Here is an 18,975-nt window from a genome sequence, read left to right as displayed (position 1 = left end):
CAGGTCCAATACTGCGTGAAGTGCTCTACCCTTAGGGCTGTGTCCTTCTTGCTTTGGGAGGGGGAAAAAGTGTGCTGGCTTGAGTACAAATACGATTTTAATGCCCTAGGAAAAGATGGATTAAACAGCATGTTCCAAGATTCTTTGTCTTCCCTCATCCTTTGCTAGCTCTGTCTCAGTGTTGTTAAACTGGTTTAAGTGCAAGGGATGAATTGAGCTTACTGTAGTCCCTTTTAACACTACAAGATGTGTACTGGGCAAAACCACAAAAATACACATAAGAATATCAACAACAAAAGTATTTGTACAGCGCTAAGCTTTATGTCAGGCTATATTGGTTTTCAAACATTCTCACTTCCAGCAGGCTAGACTCCCTGCTGATTGTGGTGTAATGAAGTTTACATAAAGGAGGAAGTTAAATTTATTTCCATACCAAAAGACAGTGGCTTGAGAAAAATGTAAAGTCACTAAAATAATAATGAAACAGAATGGGTGGAAGAAGAGCCCCCTGCAGCAGCCCATGTTAATTACCCTTGCAGCTGGGAGATCAATTTGCATATATATTCTTTGAAGCCTGTCAGGTATGAATTGAACCACTGAACTGTTACATTTGATAATCTAGCTCTCCAAAGCATTTCTGCTAAAGATGTTATGTTTCATAGGACTAGTTATTTTTTCTGTCTCAAAGTAAAGAGCTGCACTTAATTTGTTCCTGTATAAACAGATCTATGTTTGTGGCTTCCTGGAGCACTAGGTTAGCAACATAATCTCATCAAAAGCATTGGTACTGCTGATTAAACACAAAAGAGATATAGTCAAATAGCCCTGACAACCAGTGAAAGCAAGGAAATTAAAACTTAAAGCTAGTGGTGACAGGCATGACTCAGGGGATAGTTAATGAGTTATGGAGCTTTTCAGCTCCAGGACACATATTCCATTATGTTCTGTACTAGTGGTGACAAAATTGTTGCCATCTGACGGCTGCTTCATGGCTGGAATAAACCTACTGTGTGGTCCCAGGAATTTTGCAAGTCCATTTGTTTTGCACTAAATGTTAGTGTAGCATCCTGATGCCCGTGCTGCAAAATTGTTTGCAGCGAATGATAACAGTTTACCACCTGTTGGCAGCAGTTTCAGAGGAGTATCAGAGATTTATAGAACTGTTGAAAAACCTGTTTCTCTGTCTGAGTAATCTAGAGTTGCTTGACTGAAACCAGTAGAAATGAGGGTTTCTGTGGAACAAAACCCATGGAAAGGGAGAAACTGTGCATGAAAATGAATTTTACGCAGGAACAGGATATAAACTAAAGCTTGCTTTTTCTCGTTTAACAAAACTGTGAGAATTTTATACAACAAATTTCATACAGCTCATATGAACTCATGTTTTTAAACTTTTTTTAATAAACAATAATAACAACAAACCCCACAAACCCCCCCCAAAAATCCGCAAGTAATACCTTATCTGAGTTCTTCAGAAAAACGTATTACCTGTAACACATTCTTTTGAACACAGGTGAACCCTGACTCTTCAGATATTTCCTAGCATTAGATCTAGGGCAATACTTTTCTGATAATAATTGCACGTAATATTGACGTAGGGCAAATACTCCATTAACAGTGATCAAGAGCCATAGCAACTCTTAAGATTAAAAACCCAGTGCATAACAGAGTGTTGCTAGATCTGGTGTGGGGGACCGATGCTTTCCATGATTTCACTCTGGACCTACCAATAATTCTGCTTTTCTGAGGTTGCTCCTTTATGTGGTTGCCTTTTTTTTTTTGCTATTTTTGAGGGAAAGTTTTACACAGAAGTTCTTCACTGCCTGTCTTCACTGATATAACGGATCATCCCAAGAGTTTATTGTTTTCCCATTTCTGAATGGGAAGAGTTAGACTCAAGGATGGTCAGCTCAGGGCATGGTGTAGGGTAGGTGGAGAGAACAGTTAATTTGTGTGACCAGTTTGCTTGAAATTAATGGTTCTAAACAGCCAGCACCCATATGACACACTTTTCTGGAAGATTTATTCTGAAGGTACAAGAGAAATACTTTGTATTTTTGAAAAATTTAAGTGTTTTTGGGCCCAAGGAGAATTTTAATAGTCCTTAGTGAACCACAGATTTGTTAGCTGACAAATCATGTTCATGCAACTGGCTGCTGCTAGCAGTTAGAGAAGCTTAGTTACATTTTCTCCCTTCATTAACAGTGTGAGAATCACTGGAAAAATAGGACATTTGGGGGTGCCTGATTGATCTAGGACTGAAAAGAGAGGTTGATACTTGGGTCTCATGGAAAATTAGATGGAGTTGCATACCCATGGTAGAAACTCAAAGTATCTTACCCAAAGTTAGCTATGGATTGGAGTAATTTTACATCCCAGGGAGGACTGTCAGGATAGCATGTAAAATAATAGAGTTTTTCTTTGGAGAGAGAGAGAGAAGCTGTTCTTATTATTTATACCTCTCTACATCTCTATTACTGTATTTCCTCACTTGTATGCAGTCTTTCAAAATAAAAGAGCTAGCTGATATAATTTTAATACTCTTTAATATAACAAATCTCTTGCATGAAAGATGTTTATTTAATGATCATATATTAAAGATAAGCATATTCCTTTCTTTTCCTGGCAAATAAAGCTCTCCAGGTCTAAAATGAACTGCAGGTAGTTATAATGCAAACCATGCCTAGAAAAATAAACCCCTTCTGTATTAGCTTAAGCTCTTTGCGATTTAATGAAGTCTTACATTTGTTGATCAAATGTGCAAAAGGTGTAGTGCAAGCAAAGCATTCAATTCATAACAGGGAGAAAGTTTTGTACAGCAGAAATCTTACCTTACAATGGAAATGTAGGTAATTATAAGCATTGAACTTCAAGTCTTTTTGAAGGATGTGCAGTGAATGCAACAGTCCATATAGAACACCTAAGATATAGAACTATTTATTCCCCTCCAATTTCCTTTATTTTATCAAGAAGAACAATATGAAAGTAGGATGAATGTAGAAAAAGCAGGATATACATCACAAAAATATTTGCTGGTATTTTGAAATTTCCATTGTTTGTTTCCATTTTTAGAGATACTCTTTGTTGGATTCTTGTTGATGATTCCACCTGGAGTTTCCTATCCAGAATGATCCCATGCTTTTTCCTCCCTGTTCTCTTAGGGTCTGTCTTGACATCTCTGTCCAGCAGTTATTTCATCATGCAGTGTCTTTCAGGTTTACTCGCCTGTTGATTTTTTGTTGTTGTTGTTGTATGCCATTTATATCAAGTTTTGCACAAATGTTATACATATTTCTTTTATGGTTGAATTTCAACTGTTCACAAATATTTGTAATTGGATTGGGTTTTTCTGTAATGTATCATCAGATAGTGCACTGTGTAGAACATGCTTAGTTAGTGATCTGACCAATAGTGTCATGAATATAATAACTGAATGAGCTACAGAAAACAAAAAATTATATATATAAACTAAGATGGGTAGAAAACATAACATTTTTCTTCAGATAGGTTTCTTAGCTGAAAAGCTGCTTTCCATTTAGCTTTCTTGCATGCTGAAGATTAACTAGAGGACATGAATCCCAAGGGGGTATACAAAATACAGCACATGCCGGATTCTGAGGTGAAGAGTTCAAGAGAGTGTCAAGTTTTTCTGATATCACCATGAAATCTGGAAAAAGATGAAATAAAACAATCAGCTTGAAAGTTTATTAATTTGTTTTGTGTTACAATCACAAGGCACAGAGAGAATGTTAAGAAGCAGTGTTTAATAAGCATTTGCAAATAACCTTTACCAAGGGGAATTCAGAAAAAGGCAGGTCATCTGAAAACAAGACAACCTTGATAGCAAATCAAGAGGCTTTGTTTGTTGAGTTCCTTCTTTCCCTGATGGTGACTACGCGTACTGTTGTTTATCCTTCAGGCCACAGCTGCTTTAACAAGGACACTTTCAGACTGAATTATGGGTGGGATTGTATAATAATAATAGCAATGATGAGAATGGTGATTATCAACTTGCCATTCTCTGCCTGTCCTGTGTATTCTGAGCCAACACCATGATCTTTCAGGCCCACATATTTTCTTCCTACTTTTTAACTTTATAAAGTTATTAATTTGTAAATTAATTTCACACTCTCATGATGTGAAATGACTTGAAGATGACTACCTGACATCCCTTGCCACATTACTGTTTGTTGGCCACTAACTGGTGCTTGTGAGAGTGAAAAGTATCACTTTTTAGGTTGCCTTTTTGTCAACCGGTGCTCTAAATATAGTAGGACTTTAGTTTATAGCCACATTGTCGGGGTTGTACAGGACATATGCTACTTACACATCATTGGGGTTCAAATATGACATTGTGCTTTCCCCATCTATAAGAGAAACATTAATGCTGTGCTAACTTTTCAGTTCTATAGTAATCTTGTGCAGCTTCTATAGCAGCATTCTTTTGTTTAAGGTTGGGGAAAAAAACAGAGTAGAAGAGATACAAATGTTAAGGTCTGAACTTCTTCATCTCCATTTCTTCCAGTTTAAGACAAAAAGACCATAAAATGAAACTGCTAGAGGACAAGGTCACAAACAGCACTATGGAATTTTCCTTTCCAAAATGTGTTGGAGATACAGAAATTTTACATGTGTTACAGGAGAAACTGTACAAGAAATTGAAAGAGAGATGTATTGAATGCCATGAAACAGACAAATCACATCAGAATCAGGAAATCCCCATAGCTGAAAATAGCGGGGAAAGTAAAATTTCTTGTGTTGCTGTGTTTCCCTTTGTATCTGTTTACGGTCATTGCTGTTGACAATGTTCTGGATTGCATGGATGTTTTGTTTGCACTGAAATGGCCAATGTATGTCCCAGGGTCTTTGCTGTACCTCTAGTTTGTCTTCTGAAGCATGGATACTCTCTTCGTACACTGCGAAGTCAGTTCCTTTTTTCTTTGTTATTCTCAAATAGAAAACAATTTCCATTACTTTTTGTTCTGCTCTCCTGCTCTATTCCCTGTTTTTATGAGCATTCCTTTGAATTCTGCTTAAATTACTACAACTGTTCTAAATCCAGGATTAACTGATTTTACTTTACTCTCTCTATTTCCCATTCTCCAAATGTAATTTTCCTCCTTCTCATTCACAAAGGCAATTTAAACAAATTTCACTTTGGCAATGTGAACACCCTGTACTAGAGTCTTCTCATTCAAGTTGGACTCATCTTTGATCCACCAGTTTTGGTTTGCATAATATATGATAAAATTCACTCCATGTACAACTACAGTTTTCATTGCTACAATTCATGTACGGTATATTGACATTTACTCACATTATAGTTCTCATAATCTGAGAAGTCAAACCTTAAGAGTTCAAGCTGGGAGTAGTTCAAATGCTGGAGTTAAAGTCAAGGATATCTGAAAGATGAGCAAGAACTGAGTCCTATATATTAATAAGTTTTTTTACATGAACTCCTCAGTTTTGTATGTTATTTTGACTTTATTTTTCAGGGAAACTTTTCTCGTTATATTTTATGGATTCAATTGGCAGGTCAGGGGGGAAACTTCCACTAGTTCCAAAGATTAAAGAGCTTAACAGACTTACTAATGAAATTCATGCTGGTGTGTTTTTTTTGTTTGTTGGTTTTTGTTTTTTTTTTGTTGTGTGGGTTGTTTTTTTTTTTTTTGTCGGACATGGACAGCAGAAAGAATGAGAAGTCAGTGAGGTAAACTTACTTATGGTGGTTATTTAGTGTTTTTAATGACATGCAGAATGATAGTCTTAGGGAATTCTAGAGATGATTATTTCATATGCTGAAACTCCATCTGTACCACCTTGGGTGAAGGCAGTGGTATTCATATCTGACCAAAACCCCCCTATCTGTACTCTGTTTGGATGGGAGCCATGTGTTCAAAGACTGATGGAGAGAAGATAGCAGGTTGGTCTTGTTCGCAGAGCTCATGTCTAACTCTCAGAAAGAACAGACACCAGTACAGTTTTCTCAAATCTTTAAAGTCTAGGTGAACTACAAAGAACATGAAATTGTATTTGAATAGAATTCAAAGGTAAAAGAATTGATATGTTTGCTAAAGATTAAACATGAAGGTGTTGTGTAAAAACCTCACATGAGAATATATGTGTAACATATACTGTTAAGCTGAGGAGCAATTATCAATGAATTTAGTGTTTATATTTATGTTCAAGCTTTCTGTCATTTTTCAGGCAATATTTAGACTGTTTTATGACATTTTGAGTATAGAAATTGCACCTCGGTGTGCGAAATGTAGTCAGTACTTAGTTTCAGGTTTTAAGTTACTGCACACAGCTTAATTATGCTTAATGTCTCAGAAAAAGCTAAGAGTGCTCTCTGCTCCAGCAAAGAGTTAACCCAAAGTTTGAGAAGGGAGTTTAATAGAGTTATACAAAATATTACCTCAGTATTCCACTCCAGTCAGTTATTTGTGCAGATGTGAATTAATGGACTGTTATAAGGTAGTGCGATTTCTGTCTTTTCAGTTAAGGAGTGATGATGGCCAAAGTTTCGTTTCGTGTCCTACCATTAAGTAAAATCAGTGTGCTAATAAAAAATCTTTGCATATCTTTTAAGAAGGAACTTCTTAAGACATGTTAAGAATAGCGGACATTTATGCCCTTTGAGAAGCAGAGCAGCCCTTGGTCTTCAAATATCACCTGAATCTGTTTAAAACTACTTACATCAGTTGGAAATGTTGAGGCTACTAGAACTAATGCCATACATGAAGTTGGAAACATCCAGTTGTTTGTGTATAAGCATTTGCTAGTACATTCTGGTCTCCTTGAGGTTATACAAAAATATTTTTCAGAAGAAAAGATTTCAAACTGCCATCGAACTAGTAATCTGTTTTTATGACATATTTCTGAGGGTTGATCTCACTCTCACTGTGTGTCATGAGTTCATGAACATTTTTTCCTGGGTATATGTCCCAAGTTTAAACATTTAACTGAAAATTCTGTTTTAAAATTAAACGTTAATAATGCATGTTAATGTTTAATAAAGACTGATGCTTTCACAATAAATAAACCAATAACAACTTTTTGGTATAAAAAAGGTGGTTATTCTCAGAGAGAAATATGTTCTTCCATGAACAAAATAACTCAGACCTGCAGACTTTTGAGCCAAACTTATAAAAGGTTGTTATGAGCAGAGCACAGCTGTGGGAGTTAGGGGTCCCAAATTCTAATTCAAACACCCATTTGAGGTGAAGAATTTCTGACTCTCTCATCACTCCCCAAACACTCTAATGCCTCCAAAATATAGTCTGAAGTACACAATAAGAGGCATATAAACCTTATGCTATTCCCTGTGCAGGCTTAGATATCATTCAGAATTTTTACAGCTTTGTGTTTGTAAATATTTTAAAACTGAAAGGCATTGTGTGAGAGCTAAATCTTCTTTAATAGCTTAAGTAGTTCTAGTGAAATAATATAGATTTCCTCTTATCACTTTAATTACCAAAGGCAATTGATAATCTTTCTTTCTGCTTTGGTTGGTGAGTGCTTCTGATTTACACTCCTGTATATTCCATAGTTTTCCTAAAATCTAGCCTGCATGAAGTATAGAAACTGAAAAAATTTTTGCTTCATAGGAACAGCACACATGTAGCAGCACACAAACTTTGATAATAATGTTGTTGATCTTTTTGGAGGGCTTAATTTCCAAAAGTAAGAACTTAATTTTTCCAAAGCCATTAAGAAGGGGATGAAGCTGCTGTAGTCTTGGTTGAAGTGGTATCTAATTTTTCTCTCACACCTTTGCCCTTTGATTCTCCTGGATACACCTTTTGTGGAAGTGAACTCTGTGTGTTTTTCAGTGTGCGATCTCAGCCCTATGCTTTTCTGAAGGATGTCAAAGTCTTTAAATATTTGCAAATTATGCAGATTGTGAAAATAGTACCTAATAGAAAATTATGTTTTAGGTTCTATGTTCTAGTGTTCCTTAGAACATTACTATTCAGAACTTCTATTTAGGACTAAGATCACATCATGATTATACATTAGGGTTATGTACACAAACTTCAAAATTTACTCCACTCACTTAACAATTGGGACAACTAATTTTCATCCTTGACAAAGATAGATAATTCATAAGGCGAGCATCATCAAGGACTTAATCTTTACTTCATGGCAAGGGCATAGAAGGGACATGCAGGGTTGACGAAGACATAGCAGGGAAACTCAGCGAAATCTCTGTATAGGCATTTAGTGCTCTGACTCTCACACCTGATGCATTTCTGTAGCAGATTGTCTATAAGATAAAGATCAATTTGAAGTAAATGAACAGGAAATATTAGACCAGTCAGGCAGGTTAGGAAGGTCACCGGGACCAGATGGCATAAAACCAAGAGTTCTGAATATGAAATTTCCAAACTTCTGGCTCAGGGATGTAAAATGTCATTACAAATGGACACTGAACTAAAGGACTAGGACAGCTGTTGTATGTGCCATCTGTCAGAAGAGCTTTAGAGATGATCTTGGGGATGACAAACCAGTGAGCCTGATTTCCATTTCTGTTAAGACTGTGCATATGTGTATGAATGAAAACAACCTGTTTAGAAGAAGTTACATGGCTTCTGGATTTGAAGGATGTTTTCAGTAATAATAAGGATAAATGGGATCAAATGGACATAATACACACTGTTTTTTAAAATGTCTTTGATCAGGTTCCACACCAAAGGCTCATTACAGAAATTGTGTTGCCATGGGATTAGAGGAAAGCTTTTTATAGAAGAGGAATCTATGATAGGCCTTAATAATGGCAACATTTCAGAATGGAATTGATACTGGGACCAGTTTTAATCAGCATCTCTGCTCTGGAGAAGACAATGAACAGTGAAATCTACAAGCCTGTGGATAAATTCTCTGTTGACAATCAATGTCATTTGCCTTCAATACCAATGGCTTCAATGCTGAGAACCTCCAAAATAAAACTGAGCAGACCAAAAGTCAGCAGGTCAAGTTCAGTCAGTGGAAGTGCATCTAGAAAAAAATAACATGAACCATGCTGAAATGATGCTGGACTCAGAACTGACACTTAAAGCTCAGAAAGGGATCGCTGACATTTCTCTGAAGTCTCAGTGTCAAACAAAAAAGTGTTAGGCAAGTGTAGAAAAGTTAAAAGTTAATAATGAGATTATCCTTGGGAACAGAGAGTGCCTGAAATAAGAGGACAGCAGGGCATCACTCTGAAAACTGATGTGCCCATATCCCGAGTATCATGTGCAGTTTTGTCTTCACATATGAGGAAGGGTATAGCAGAATCCAAAGAAGTATGGAGAAAAACAAGAAAAATGTTCAAGATGATGGAGCAGCTGCCTTGTGCAGAGACACTTAAAGGCTAGGACACTTCATTTGAAGAAGAGAAGGCCGAGGAAGGTTATGACTGAGGTTCATGAAATCATATAGGCAGTAGATAAACTGAATACACAAAGGTTGCTCACAAAAGTCCCACAACCCTAGATCTATGGGAACTTGAAATCAGTAAGGCTTTTGTTTAAAGCCAGTGAATATAGTCATTAACATAGTGAATTTCTTGAACTGAGACTCACTAGAAAGGGTGGAGGAAACTTCTACTGGCAGGTTTGGAAAAGGGTTAGTCATAGATAACTCTCTCACAAAGATCCCTTTAGTTCTTTTAGTACTGGGCAGGAGTGTACCCACTGACAATATTAATTAAACCATTCCCCACACTGAGAACATCCATGTGGGAAATGGACTGCAGAAAATGACCAAGCTTCTTGTGTCATTGTTGTTACTGGAAGAAGCATACTGGGCTGCATGAGCATTAACCTGCCCCTCAGGGGCATTTCTTACCTATCCTTTTCCCTTATTCAGTCAAAGAATTTTGTATATGGTTTCTTTTATTGAATGCCAAATCTATTTTTTAAGCAAGAGTGACTTTTTTATGGTCTCATCAATGAGAGCTGCATATATCTCTGCAGCATCCACGTTGTCTCAGACACTGTGAAAGTGTTGCTATTAGATAATGATTTCTATGCAGAGATCAAGATAGTCTATAGGTTCTGCTTAATGTGGTAAATCAACAAGTAAATTGCAAGTCCCAAAAAGGTTAGGCAATGCTAAAAATGGAATATACAAGAAGGGTAAAACCAGTGATCCCTTGGCAGAAAGGACAAAGAAGTTCCTTATGCCACTTTGTTTTCCCAGCCAGTAAAACAAGTAACAAATACAGATTAATGTCACAGTCATGTACAGAAAATTAAGGAGGTGGTAACAAGTCAATAGGTTTCTGGGATAAATATCATAGGCAAATAGAAGTGGAATAAATGAAGTCCAGCGGCGCATTTTGTGTCATTTACCTAACTGGTAAGTTACATAGCCACAGGCCTCTGTAAGGAAGAGCCACCTGATTATGAGCCTTGAGTTACATATTACAAAATATGTTAGCATTTCTTTCCAGGGTAAGGAACATACATATAATTGAGTTAGAGAACAAATACCAGGGCACAGCAAACTTCTTATTTCAAAGAGACTATATGGGAAAATAATGAACAGATGGCAAACAAAAGGAATGTATTGGCATTTGTTCTGCCTGCGAGACATAGTAGTCTCTCCTTTATTTTGGACAGTCCAAGAATCATGCACCACATGAAGTTTTAGATATCATGGCACAGGAAGACTGTGTTGCATAGGGGAAACATTGACATCATTAAATTGTATACTAATTGTATCATTAAGTTGTATACTATAGATCTTTCAAATAAACATTGCAACAAATGATGAAGTGCAACTCTATTATTCTGAACCATTCAAGAATTATAAAGTACTATCAGTTTCCAGTAGGCCTTGTTTGGAGAAATCGAGGTGAAATTTTTCCATTCAGAAATGGTCTTACAGGTAATTTGGGTTGTTTAGGATACATGATCAGGGTGTTTAAATAAAGACTCTTGCATTATTTTAATAATACCTTTAATAAATACTTTTGATAATGAGGATTTTTTAGTTATTCAGTGTCTATGATTACACTCAACTGTGAGAGGGATTCTACATGGAGGCTTAAAAATAGTCAAATATTCTGATTTACAGTGTAATTTTATGTGAAAAGATGGCTAAATATAATTTTTATTTTCCTGAGAAAATAATTTTTATTTAGGACACTTACATAATGCAATGAAAGAAATAGATTTTATTTACATTCTTAAAGATAAGCAAGTGCTTCTCTGCTATTTTGATTAGAAATAAAATTAGGAACATGTTAAAATACCGTCCTGCACTGTCCTAGGAAAAACATACCTACAAGATAAATTGATAGTTTTATAAAAAACATTATGTATTTATTTATTTTAGATTTGATAGAAATAATGGTCGTGTAAAACACATAGTGATAATTAGGCTTACAGACACAAAGTACTCCTGATACTAATAGCAATATGCAGGTAAATTTACTCTGTTATCTCACTCCCTTGAATAATCAGTAGATAGTAATATTAAATTACAGAATGACTGAATGGATTGCTAAATTTAAATGGGGTACCTGATTTTTCAATCGACACTCACTGAAGTACAGATCTCTCTCTTTCTCTTTCTCTCTCTCTAATCAATATGGTTTGCATACTTACACAGCAAATCTCAGAAGTCATTTCAGACCCATCATTGTGTGCAAAAAACATTTCATAAGTCATTTGGAATACTAAACAAATTAGAGAAAATTTTCCTTTGGATTAGAGAAGAAATTTGTTGAATTAAATATATTTTCTGAATTATCTCCTCTTCTATAATAAGCAGACTAGATTAAATTGAGAAGCCAGTATAAAAGAGCCACTGGGATACCTATTATTTCTTCATCCTTTTATCCTCTTGCAATTCTCTTTAGGAAGCGTACATGTATATGCTGCATGGAATATTATTAACTGACATTAAGTCTCTCATCCCCTTAGGCTGTGGCTTTTTTCCTCCTGCTGTACTGACCATTAAGCAGCTCTTGTGGATGTGATCTGGAAATTGTTGTATTTATACCTTCTCAAGCACATGTCTTAAACTACTCATTACATTTTGATATTTCATGACTTTTTAAGCCTCATATAAGTTGTAATAGCAATTATGTTTTAGTGTGATGACATGAAAGTGACAGGCTTGGTTCTTTGCTCTAAATGGGTGCCAATGTCTTTTAATATATTATTTCTCATCTCCTGGTATCTGTCTTTCACTCTTCTTTCTGTTGTAAATATGTATGATTAAGGACATAGTAAAACTGCCTACGCAGAGCCTTGGAGGAAGCCACATAAAATCTTTTTCCTTTGGCTGATCTTTGTTGGTGGAAGGCCATATTTGGCGGCTTGTACTTTGAGTGGGACAATTAGGAGCACAATTCATGCCCATGCACACTTCTGAATAATGCTGGCACATCAATTATTTGACAGTGCAAATTTTTTGCTGAAAGATAGCATGGTGAGAAGAAAATTAACTCTATTGCACAGATCTCTTGGTTGCATTCTCCGCCAATTATACTTAAAATATTTTGCCTTTTTGTACCCTGTTCTTGTATAGCAGCAGCAACAGAGAACAAGTATGGTGTATCTCCTATTCACTTTCCTAGCTGGCTTAAATGTTTCTAACCAGAAGCATCCATCCAGGTTCAATATTCAAATATTCATTTGTACTAAAATATTGTGGTCTTTTTTCCTTTTTTTTTGAGTTTAAAGGCTCAAAACTTCAACTCCCCCTCCTCCCCATGGGAAAAACAAAGGATGATACCAGTACAAGAATCTCATTTTACACTGCACCTGAACTGTCTCTCTGTTTTTATATTTTATGGTCCTGCAGCTCTTTCTTCAGTCACACTGACTGCATTAAATTATGTAGAAGCACAGGCTTGTGACACGTCTGAACCTGCAAGAAAATATAAAATCTTTCTTTTGCTTTCACCCTGACTCAAAATTAAATTCCAAAAATTATATACAAATACTATCACCAGTCTAATGAATGGAATTAAGGAAAGGCAAGGGCAGAGTCATCAGTTCTATTATCTACCAGTGTTGAAGGATTAGCACTAGAATTAGTATGAATTTACATTACTAAATGGTCTCTGAATGTGATAACTGGGTGAAAGTTGAGTTTGTTAATATTTCTAAGCAATAGCAGAAGATGAACTCTCTGCCTATGGCTTAGGGCTGAAGCAAGGAACATTGAGTTCCCAGTCACAGACTTGCAAGGTGACCTTGACAAGTCACAGAACATATCTGTGCCTCAGTGTGAGATGGGGGATATTAAAATATTTCCCAGCTCACAGAAGTGTTGGTAAGGTTCAATTAATCAAAGTCTTTCAATATCTTCACACAGAAGGGTCTAGATAAGAACAAAGTATTATTGTTACTAAAGCAGACCTCTCCTGAGCACTTAATTTTTCATTTTATATAAACTTTTTTAGCTTATATGCACTGTCAGCATACACAGTCATTGATCCTTCAGATCTAGTTTGTGTGGAGCTTGTCAAGATACAGCTGTTTTTAGTGCTATATCCCTATTAGGATATGACACAATACATCATAACAGCTCCATCAGACCCATTAGGGTGTAAGCTGTCAATGTGTAATAAGATTAGTATGCATTACATCTGGTGGGGCTCTGATAATTCTGAACTAGGTACGCTATCATGGAGTCTACAAAGCCTTTGAATATTGATGTTGCACTGCTAATGAATGCAACTGTATTGTTTTGATGTAGAAATAAAATATATTCTCCAGTATGTGTGAAGAGCATTTTTTTTACAATAAATGTCTTTAACTTTTTCAGAAATCCCCAAAGATGTCCTCCTCACCTTCTTCATGTACTAAAGATCTGCAAGTATTTCTATTTACAAATGAAGGTTTTCTTGTTTGAGGGAAGGACAAAACTCTCTAAATAATAGCCGAAAATATTCAAATAAATATAATCAAATAAGTGGCCTTGGATGCCCTAGACTATAGGAAGTTGATATTCAGAATAGAGACTGAGATAGGAACAACTTCCAATGTGCTTTTTGTCTCTATGAAAAGTGCAGTTTTCAGACAGAAAAAAAAAAGAAAAAATATGCTGCTTTACCCACAACATTAGTCAGAGTATAATTTAGATAGGAAAAAAGAAACATTCAGATAATTTCAAGTGAGTTCAGAACCTTCCACTGATTGTCTAACAACAATCTAAGAAAGGTACTGTCGATGAAAATTAAAGAATCACAGGGTGATCTGGGTTGGAAGGGACTTTAAAGATTGTCTACTTTCAATCCCCCTGCCATGGTCTTTCACTAGACCAGGTTGCTCAGATCTCCATCCAACCTGTCCTTAAACACCTCCACGGAGGAGGCATCCACAACATCTCTGGGGAACCTGTTTCAGTGCCTCACAACCCTCACAATAAAGAATTTCTTCCTTGTATCTATTCTAAACCTACTATCTTCCAGTTCAAAACCATTCCAATTTGTCTGTCACTACATGCTTTAATCAGCAGAACCTTCTGATTCAGAGAAAGATGCTATATTAGGTTTGTGCTTCCCTGTCTGCACAACACCTGAGCATCAACCAATCAGTGGGGAACTTACTCTCCTCATACCTTTGAAGGACCATTCATTGGGAGAACTGGAGTGCTGACTTGGCTGGATCACAGGAAAGTCTGTGGCAGAACAGGGAGAAAAAACAAACTTTGCTGATATTTTAACATCATCACCAGCAATATGCAATTCTATATGCATGAAACTCTTGTTCACAGTATCTCATTATTCCTGAAATAATTCCTTGCTCAAAATGAACACGGTGAAAAAGCTTCAGTTACAGATATTGCCTGTAGAGTTTTCCTGAGAACTTGTACCTACACACATGTGAGCCTGTACAGGAGGAGGTTGTGGTAAGTCTTGAGTAAAGAGAGACATGACGGGAAAATACAAACTCCAAGTGCTTACAATATTTTCAAGCCTTCCCAGAGAACACTGAGCTGAGTGGCTTCAAAGGAGCTTTAACATAGCACTTGGCCAGCAAGAGTGTTAGTAAATCTTCAGGAGGTCTGAAGTCTCTCCTAAAAGAGGGAATTAGAGCCTCTCACAATCAGCTGTCTTGTGAAAGTGTGAGCTGTTTGATTTTTCTGATTCTGCACCGGGGGGCACAGGCAGGCAGACTTAGAGTCAGAAAAAGTTAATAAATTTTCTAGAAACATGTATTCCAAAAAGTTCTGACTGAATAAGAAGAGAAAACAATACAGTCATTTTTCATAATGATAAAAAGTCTTGTTCAAAGACTTTCTCGTTAAAAATTAAATAACTTTTGGTGCAGGAATAGAAGGTAAATAGGAAATGCATTCAGAGACCTGACACTTTTGCTGAAAAACAAGCAGGAAAACATGTTGTGGTCCTTGAAGGAGACATAGAGCACAACTAAACAAGGAAAAATACAGAAAAGAAAAGGTAAAATTAAAAAAAAAGCAAGTGAAGTGAGGAGAAATGTCAATGATCTGAAAAGTAGCATGAGTACAGGCTTTTTCTGTTATTAGGGCAAACAGGAACATGTAAGAAATTCAAGTGTTTTGTGGGTACAGGCTGACATGGGGAAACAATATGCTGAAGGAAAGACTTACATGCAGAAAGAATTTGCATATTTGAAATAGCTAGCAAACTCTACGGGAATAACTACAATGTTCTATGTCAATGTCTTTGTGTCTTTGACTAGAGCAGCCCACAGAGGAGAGAATGAGAAAATTCAAAGACATGAACTTCATCTTCTACTCTAGAAAAAAATTCCCTCTTATAAATAAAGGAGCTTTCATTAGTATGAAAAGACACGTGAAATGCTGGCAGTGATCTAGAACAGGTAGTGAAGAGCAAAGCTCTACGAACAAATCTATCTCAAGCGTGACAATATAATTTCCCTTATGTGGAGTTCCCAAGAACATGTTGTGGGGTTTTTGGAAGAGATCTCCAGTTTTTCATGGCAAAATGTTCAAAACTCAAAAGTCTTCTGAAAGTGTTAAAATAGACATTAAAGGGTGTTGTTCTTTATTACAGTGTCAAGGACAGAATAAATGTGGAGAAAAAATTTTGAAAAACTAGTTAATTCAAAGACTCTCCCAAACTGAGCAAGAACACCAAAGAGCATATGCCTTCAAAAGCAACATTTGCCGAGACAGCAGGAATCAAATTCTTCCAGAAATTAAATGCTTCCTTGCCCTCACTACAGGTTTGTTTCATTTTTTTTCTTTCCTTTTTTTTTGGAAGGCTATTTTTGAACCACAGTCCCCAGATGGTTAAAAACCTTCTTCTGATTTCCAGCCTAAATTTATTCATAATCAGCTTACTTTCATTTGTCCTTGTGCCAGCACTGTCCTTTTGTTTTAATAGTACATCTATATTGTGTAGCTATTTGTAGATTATTAATATGACAAAAGATATTATCAATTTTTAAGAGAGATCACTAGATAAGATTATGAAGATAAAATTCACTGTTTCAACAGCTGTTTGATCATAAAGTTATAACCTAAAAAGATTATAAATACAATAAGATGTGTTTTCACATCACTTCAAGGGAAACGAATATGGATCTTTTTATTACTTTTTTTATGACATTCAGTAATGAAATACAGTTAAAATAAATTCCACTAAAACAGGTCTTGATTTGAGGAAAAAGCAGACTAGGTAGAGTTTCTGTTTGTTTGTTAAATGCAGAACTCTATTCTTCAGCCTTGGTACAAGTGACAGGATGGGTTCTCCTTTGGACCACACTAGTTGTTTGGTTAAAATTGGTAGCAGTATGACAATTAATTTACCACTGCATAACAACCAGCTAATTTTGAAGTACATTTGAAGAAGTGGATTGTTTGAGGGAGAGAAATTGAAAGTATTAGATTGAAGGAATAGTATCCTATGGAAACATACTGTAGAGACTATATTGCTAGTTTTTTTAAAATCCCTTTTAAGCAGTGAAGGTGCCTGTGAGTATTAACAGTCCTTGATATATTAGTATATGAATACCCAACACTAATAATGGTTTCTGGTTTTTTTCTCTTTCCTGTATGAAGGAGGAATGCCAAGTAAACTGCCATCTGCGAGACCCTCTAGGAATATTACAGGGATTCCCCTGCAGCGCTTTCCCTTCTGTGAAGGACAGACTGAAGATGTGTGAAGAAGAATATCAGAAATCACATTTCTTGGCTGAATGACATTTCAAATTTACCTTCTTATTCCCAGTATTAATTACCTGCAACCCATCCGACAACGCCTACCCACAACTGGACACCTCCTTCCCTATGCTTTTATATCCTTAAGCGTTGGTCTGTATAAACTCTGTCAATGCTGAGCTGGTGACTCCATTCCCTCTATCCCTCTGTTTTGCCTCCTTTGTTTCTGGGTAGTACAGGGCCCTTCTTTATTAGCCGTTTCCACCTGAATAAGCCAGAGCAGCACATGACTCCTGACCTGAAGCAATGCAAGTGAGTAGGCCAGCTTGATACATGCACTGCCTTTCTATGTGATGCCCCTGCCTTTCCTCAGCAGACACAAGGTACCAGAGATGTCTCAGAGATTAGGAGAGTGTGTCTGTCTGCCTGCTCACGCTGTAGCTCTGGGGGACAAGTAGGGTGAATATGATAGTAGCAGTTTGTGCCCACAAAAGCAAGTCTCCCACAAATACTGTGAGAAGAAAATGGTGAGTATTTGTTGGGGTCCCTCCCCTGCCATGGAGCCCTGGGAGAGGGGCCCTGAGGGCACAGACACGGGGATTCCCTGCCCCTGCTCAGCCTCGTTCCCATTGGTTGGTTTGTGTTCCCTGCGCGGGCAGAAGGACCCTTGGTCCGGTGACTGGAACAGTTCCTCGGCAGAGCTCCGGCCATGCGGCTGGAGAAATAAACATCTCTGAAACATCTAGCAAGAATCTGTCTGTCCATATATATTTCCTTTCCACGGGACTCCTGGTTTGATATATGCATGTTGCAGTATCCCCACTGCAACAAGTATTACTGCTTATATTTCAGCTGATCATAAAAATAAAAAGGATATAGTAGCCCAAAGGATAAACTGAACTCAAAGGTACTTGCTGCTCTGAAGCTTGTACTATAAAAAAAATCAGAAGCAAGCTATTCATTGAAGTCCTAGCTTTCATGCACTTGTGTTTGGCACTGTTATTTTAATCTCCTGACCTCATTTTGTGTTTCTGTACTGTTTGTCTTCTCTGGCAATGTTTAACTTACTAGGTTAAAATTAGTCTTGTGTTATGGAGATACTGTGCTAGGCTACTGGGATTTTTCCCTCTACAGCTCCCCTTATCTTTATTGACAATTGCTCAACATCTGCATAACTCTGTCTTTCCTGTGTCTCAACAATTACACTTGGGAGGCTGCCAGCTCATGGTGGCAATAGGGACCTCTGATGAATATGACAAAAGTATTATCCATTCAATACACTTCATCTGTGGCAAAGAAAGTAACCCCCACCTCATGCACAGTAAATCTGTACCTGCTTACCCTTCATTCTCCATCACCACCTTCGCCAGGATCCTCCCCATGTTTCTGCATTCTGAACTGGGCAAAGATTAAGGAAGTTTCCTTGGAAGACTGTTGGAGAAATTCTACATTTCAGCTTAAATAAACTCTACCTGCTCTATGTGGTACTTTGAAGATCTTTTCTCTTGAAAGAAAGTGACAAATTAATTCCATCCAATGATAATTTATGTATAAAAACAAGTTTGGAAATTAATACAAAAGTAACCTTTATCTTCTGTGAGAACATATGCTGAGAAATATGAGATGGTATCCTATTTAGGCAGTAATTAAATGTGATCTTCTTTATCTTCATAAACCTCTGGGAAAAAGCCACTTCTACAGCAGTTCCTTGGGCTTATGACTAGTTTAGCTAGTCCTGGAGACCTCTTGGTAATTGGCCATTCATATCTATTTTCAGTCCCTTAACATTAATACTGGTATTAAGGTATTATTATTTAGGTGGGAAAACCCACTAAGAATAAGAATTCTGATTCTTTT

At 36.7% G+C, this 18,975-nt stretch overlaps 1 long non-coding RNA gene across 1 annotated transcript in view; it reads left to right on the top strand.

Moving 5' to 3' along the window:
- LOC116440818 overlaps nt 1–17,644 on the top strand; it is a 28,175-nt gene extending 10,531 nt beyond the window's left edge. The window contains exons 2-3 of the long non-coding RNA XR_004238774.1: nt 16,010–16,181; nt 17,020–17,644. This is a non-coding gene — a long non-coding RNA (uncharacterized LOC116440818). The remainder of the gene's footprint in view (nt 1–16,009; nt 16,182–17,019) is intronic.
- Nucleotides 17,645–18,975: the final 1,331 nt, after the last annotated feature.

The sequence above is a fragment of the Corvus moneduloides genome, chromosome 3, assembly GCF_009650955.1.
Source record: "Corvus moneduloides isolate bCorMon1 chromosome 3, bCorMon1.pri, whole genome shotgun sequence".
Taxonomy (NCBI): Eukaryota; Metazoa; Chordata; class Aves; order Passeriformes; family Corvidae; genus Corvus; species Corvus moneduloides.
This window is presented reverse-complemented; position numbering and strand designations above follow the sequence as displayed.